Here is a 6,954-nt window from a genome sequence, read left to right as displayed (position 1 = left end):
AATATATTAAGTTGTACCTTAAATAAATCCCTAATAGAAACCCTTAATAATATTATTGCCCAATAAATTTAATAAGATTGTTTGTAAAAAAAATATTATTATCTACTAATAATAAATAAGTACGTACTTTAATTTGATCAGGTAGTACAATAATTCACCATGACCCCGATTACCAAAGTTCGAGTGAAGTCGTTTTCACGTTAATCTAAAAGTAAAATGGCGTAATTAATTACTTTTAATTAATATTTCATATTTCTGAATTCATGATTCAAAACCAGGGCGTATGTGTTGATAATAATGATGTATAATAAATAAAATGTAAGACCAAGACCAAATATGCAAGACTAAACGAAAGATTATTATTTCCGATGGATGTATGTGTTAATCTATTTGAAGCAATTTTAATATAATCTTTTTTTGGAACAAAACATTTTTTGTATTTGAAATTTTCAGTTCTTTTTAACACTAGGTACATATAAGAAAAGAAACATTACCACTGTTTGAAGAAAAGGATCTACAAGAATGTCATCGGAGTAGGTTTTTTGTTGTTATATCTGGATAACACATGGTTGAAGTAGGTATAGAGACAAACTAATCTTTTTCGAAATTTTGTACTTGTGAATTATCGAAAAATGCTGTTGTTTCCCATGAAAACTTGTTACTTAAAATGTTAAATGGTATGAGTCAACGTGCTAAAGTTCCTTTTTTAAAAATAAAATTATTAATATCCTCTTCNATTGACTTCCATAGAGTCCTCTGTTCTCCTATTCTTTCTAATACCTCTTCATTTCTAACCTTCTCTATCCACGGTATCTTCATCATTCGCCTGTAACACCACATTTCGAGATACCATCAAATTAATATACACCCAAAGGATGCAGAAAAAATGGCATTTACAGTTCCTTCTCATCATTATCAATTCAAGCAAAAGCTGTACACCGTTCTTGCAGATCTTAAGAGAGTTCGCTGTTCCATTTACCTGGATGAATGAAAAGGGACTAGTAAAGAGAATCAAGGATAGAAATGCTGGACTACTATCATTAAATAATTGATAGATTGATCAAATTAATTACTTTTATGAGATGTTTTTCTGCTTTTTGGCACAAACAATTCAAAGACTTTCTATCTAAGTGTGATTCCGATTGTTTGACTCCACTTATGTTTATGAAACTTCAGTTTCAAAAATGAACTTTTTGAAGAACAGCAGTAGAAAAACTGGTTTAAAACCGTAAATGTAATTAAGTTAAGTTAAGTTTTAAATAGAAATATACATATCTATTTCATTTTATATTATTTTGTAAGTGAAAANGAGACGACATAGAAAACTCATGCGAAACGTTAGAAAGCAATTCCAGCCGACACCAACTGACTGCAAAGCTTTAACCAATTTGATAGAAAACTCAATTCGATTTTGTTATTTTTATTAATCTATTTGTTTATTATTCCACATTACAAGTTTTTATTGCATCTTATTTAAAATTTCTTTTCGAGGTTATGAAATATTCAACTGTTTTGTTCTCGAAAACGATTGAAATTATCTAGTTGAAACAAGTTTAACAATTTTACATAATAAGAATGATATTTAAATTATGTTTTATAATCAAAGTTACCAAAAAGTTTCATCAAAAAAGAGTATGACCCTATTTCATCCTCAAGGATAGCTCACGTGGCTCCCTGCATAACAAAATGTAAAATAATAAGTGAAATAACATTTTTTACCTAATGTTATACCTCTATTACAATTTTGAAAACGATTAATGCAAATTTCGTGAAATTATTGCCAAAATAAAATATCACCTTTAACACCCTGTATCATTTTTCACAACATCATTTTACTAAAGGCTCATTCTCATTAGTCAAACTTAGTTGATCGATTTTAGCTAATCAATAAATGTTGAATATACTTAACTTAAATCAGTTTTTGTTCACACATTTCAATATAAACTGATAAACAGTTTTAGTTTACAAATGGCGTGGAATCCAGTTGTTTGTGAAATAGTTCCAATTTTGCTAAGTGAAAAACTTATTTTTAATTTTATGTAATATGAACAAAAGTTGTAAGAAACGATGTTTTTTTGGTGAGGGGGTGAATTTTAAGAAGAAATAAGTTATGAGCATTAGAACCCTTACTAAAGGTGCTAGCACTAGAGGATAAAAAAGGATATAAAAGTCATTTAAGAATGTCTGAAGAAAAATTTGTGCTTTCGCAAGTTCACGATTGAATCGAAAAACAAAATAGTTATGTGACAAGCAATTTTTCCAAAATTAAAGCTGCAAGTAACTTTGAGAGAATAATGATGGTAATTCATGTGTAATATTTGCTATCTTGCTTTTAATATATGTATGTAGTAAAACTAAACCGAGAATACAATAGACATTTCAATAAAGTTAACAGAAATACATTTTTATAATGAAACCAGTTCAAGCTCGTCAGGGCATAATTATTAGGAGTAGGCGTAATGAACCTACTGATATAGAATAATTCAGCTTTTTATTAATTTCATATTGGTTGTGTATGTAACTTATTGGAACAAATCCATAATACGTTGTCTCTAGTTTTAAGATTTCCTATTTTTACTTTATAATGAATTGTTAAATATTGCTCATACCTATACTAAAATAAACATTAACTTCTGTTATCAACAATTTCTAAACTATCATTAAGCTAAATAAACACTTAAAACTCAAAATTGTACAAAACATTTAGACTTGTTGGATATCGAAACGCGTTTTAGGTTTCTGAACATTTTGTGATTTTGGGTTTTAAGTGTTCCACAGCATGCAACTATATTTTGTGTATCATAAGCCAAATAAAGGCGATTTTAACTGATGAATTATTATTACAACCATTTGTATGTGTGTACATGATGTATTTCCATTCAAAATGAAAATTTTGTTATTACAAAAGTCAGTCAAAACTCAATCAGTCTCAATCTTTGTTAGTCTCAATGAAAACTGCTGAATTTATCGTGTGTTATTATTTGTTAGGTTTAGTAAATAAATAATTAAAATTAAACAGTTGAAAACTTTCTTTCCCAATGATAGGTTCCACCACATATCTATCCTATAGCATGATAGTTTAATATTGAACTGGAAAGTTTTTTTTTCTATAACGTGAATTTTAATAAAAAAGTGTTGCACAGTAATAAAGTTGTATTTTAAAACGATATATACTCAATATTAAGAACAAAAATACGTATACACACAATGTAAGAAAGTAGATAATGTACTAAGTCAATTTAGGCTGAAATTCTTCATAATATAATCATGGAACATAAACTGGAAAAACTCACCGAAGGAAGAAGTTACATCACATTATTGTATCCATGCGTCAATTTGGGGAGTTACATGCAGTTATATAAATAATTTGGCATCGTTCCATTTTCACGAAAATCCGCAAATTTGCTCGTTACTGTTCACGAAACATATTTCACATAGCCTACTGGAGAACTGAGAATCGTCGTGACCGTCAAACCACAAAGACTGGTGGCGCAATCGAATAGCATGCTACGGAGAGCTTTCGAACTATTCAAATTTTCAGACGAGTATTAAATGCCTCATTACGTCATTACTGTTATCCGGCTGAATTGTGAATATCTAGTAAATTCAGAAACTGCCTAAATGGAAATTCGTAAAATGAACTGATTTATGTTTTACAATTAAAGATTGTTTAATTAAATAAATTTATTATACAATTCTACTAAATACTTTAATCTGGCCTTCGTTAGTATAATTAACACTATGCGTCGGCTAGAAACGTTCGACTAAACTCGGACATTAATAAAATGCCTTAATTAAGTAATATTCCATTTTTTTGAGTTAATAATTCAAAACTAGGCCGCTTTCTAACTGATGGTACCTACTCGTGCTGCTAAAACCTACCACTTGAAATTAAAATCGTTATGTGTCAATATTCAACTTTAACAAATTTATTTTGAAAAAATAAGGCTGAAAAGCTATTTTCTTGTCATTAAAAAAAACCCTTGTTTGCAATGAAATTTTATTACAAAAATTATGGTACGCTATTATGCGATTTAATAACATAAATTTCATCTAAATGATTAGGAATCAAAAAAATAGAGAAACAAAATGGCAACTTAAGAATTAGCCCAGTAAAGTTTATAGAATTTTCTTATGTAAGTACCTATATAACATTAATTCAATAAAAATCATGTAGGGTACATCAATTCCGAATTTTTATTATAACTTACATACATACATACTTAGTTTTAATTCAGAATAAAAAGGATTCTAAAAATTTTACTGAGGTAATTTTTGTTGTAGGTACAATAATATTTTTTTTGTACAAATCTCTAATTTTTTAAGTGGAATTTATATTGTGTTATTAAATAGTAAAACGGTGCATCATATTTCACTATTGTCAACGTTCTAACTATTAATTAAATACAATTACCTAAAACTCGAGGTAGCTACANTTGTGAATTCAATTGTTGACATTAGACGTTTGTAAGGTCCCAGGATTAAAAAATACTGAAACTCACATTTGAACGTATTTGCAAAATTGGCCACATTTTTCGAAAACTAAAGTGGCGTACAGCTTCATGTATTTGTGAACTGTAATCTAATTGTAATACCTACTCGATGGGTTCCATTTAAAATTATGGTTCATTAAATCCTAGCATATATTGGAGTTATTAAAATTATTTCGTAATTGGGTTCTTGTGAATTCAATTGTTAACATTAGACCCTTGTAAGATCCCAGGGTTAAAAAATACTGAAACTCACATTTGAACGTATTTGAAAAATGGGACATACTTTTCGAAAACTGGGTACCGTATTGAAAATATTGTTTCAACCACGTCCATTGAAAATATCAGCTGCCTCGACGTGTAAATCACCAATTGAAATATGATCATATTAAAAATTCTATCACCTACTCGAGGGGTTCCGTTTAAAATTAGGGTTCATTGTATCCTAGCTCGTATTGGAGTTATTAAAATTATTTCGTAATTGGGTTCTTGTGAATTCAATTGTTGACATTAGACGTTTGTAAGGTCCCAGGATTAAAAAATACTGAAACTCACATTTGAACGTATTTGGAAATTGGTCACATTTTTCGAAAATTAAAGTGGCGTACAGCTTCATGTATTTGTGAACTGTAATCTAATTGTAATACCTACTCGATGGGTTCCATTTAAAATTATGGTTCATTAAATCCTAGCATATATTGGAGTTATTAAAATTATTTCGTAATTGGGTTCTTGTGAATTCAATTGTTAACATTAGACCCTTGTAAGATCCCAGGGTTAAAAAATACTGAAACTCACATTTGAACGTATTTGAAAAATGGGACATACTTTTCGAAAACTGGGTACCGTATTGAAAATATTGTTTCAACCACGTCCATTGAAAATATCAGCTGCCTCGACGTGTAAATCACCAATTGAAATATGATCATATTAAAAATTCTATCACCTACTCGAGGGGTTCCGTTTAAAATTAGGGTTCATTGTATCCTAGATTATGAATTAATTATTATTTTGATTGTATTATCAACATCATAATAATGCATTTACTTAACGTAAACTATTTTCTGCAACAAACCTTACTCTTTACGAATTTTTGAATAAATTTGTTTAAAGTTAACTATACCATAATGAAACGGATCCGGCATGGATCATTTAAATGGATTCTGTGCTGATCGATCATATATGGTGTGGCGATTTTTAATCATATCCGTTCAAAAAGCCTGATTTATTCCTTATCAGTCCTCAGGAAATTCTGATCCAGATCGGACCCTATACTGAACTAATTTCCAGTAGAGATGTTTTTAACATCAGCACTACATTGAAAAAGCCGCATCATCTTTATAGGTACTTTACAAAAAAGTTTTTTTAAAATTCTTTTTTTTTTGTAAATATTGATTACAAGCAAATTATAACAAAATCACACCAAATAAAGTTAATGTGGTCTATTAATGAATTAATTCAACCTGTCTTTTACTATTTTTGAGGTTTTTGGCAATTTGTCAATAATAAAGAAAGGTCTCTCTTGTAGAAAATTTCATGGCGAAAAAATTGCCTATCAGAAAGATTGTCTACGAGCTTTGAAAGCAAAGATATAAGCAAAACACAATATAAATAAAACTATATAGAAATTGCATTTTTTTAAAGATTATTAAATACATAAATGGTCCTTTTTTTAATCGCATGAAAACAATTTTTCCCATATTCTTAGTAAAATTCTGTATGAGAAACAGTTGTTATTTTTCTACCTTAAAACATGCATGATATTAATTGTAATTTGGCTTAGCTCTTGGTGAAACATCAAAATAATTCATGAAATAACAACACTTGGTTTTGTTTCATTTTTTTTTTTAACAGCCGAAACATATGTTAGAGGATTAAATATTAAATAAAAAAATAGTGAAACAAAACCAAGTGTTGTTATTTCATGAATTATTTTGAAAACATGCAGTTAAAATATTCTTTGGAATATGGACTAAGTAATATAAAATTGTTTTCGCGTTCGTGTAAAAATACGTTCACTTTCAAGGACTCTCAAGGTGACTACAACTCTGGCAAACAGCTAGTCTTATTGTATCGAACATGTTTGTCGTTCTTTATCGTTATCTCTTCTTCTCTAAAATCCAGCATGAAAAAACTGGACGAATACAGTTGTTTATCGTCCAAATCACAACTTGCTTTGTGTTATGTATGCATACAAAAACAGTCGAACACATTGAAAAAAGTCCTTAATAGATTTAGATTTTCTTTAAAGATACATACATGATAATAATGTCGTACCAAGTACCTATAGATTATTTTATTTTAAAGAGCATGCAAACATGTACAAAATGAATTTAAAAAAGAACTTTAGTTTTTTCTTTTTTAATTTTATTACAAAAATATACATTATTGATGTCGTGCTAGGTATTCAAATTATACATGAACTGAGGTCATTATTTCCTTTTGGATGGACTAAATCGTCTTT

This window comes from Agrilus planipennis, unplaced genomic scaffold (genome assembly GCF_000699045.2).
Source record: "Agrilus planipennis isolate EAB-ADULT unplaced genomic scaffold, Apla_2.0 scaffold291, whole genome shotgun sequence".
Classification (NCBI taxonomy): domain Eukaryota; kingdom Metazoa; phylum Arthropoda; class Insecta; order Coleoptera; family Buprestidae; genus Agrilus; species Agrilus planipennis.
The sequence above is the reverse complement of the archived record's forward strand: the minus strand, read 5'-3'. Positions refer to the sequence as shown.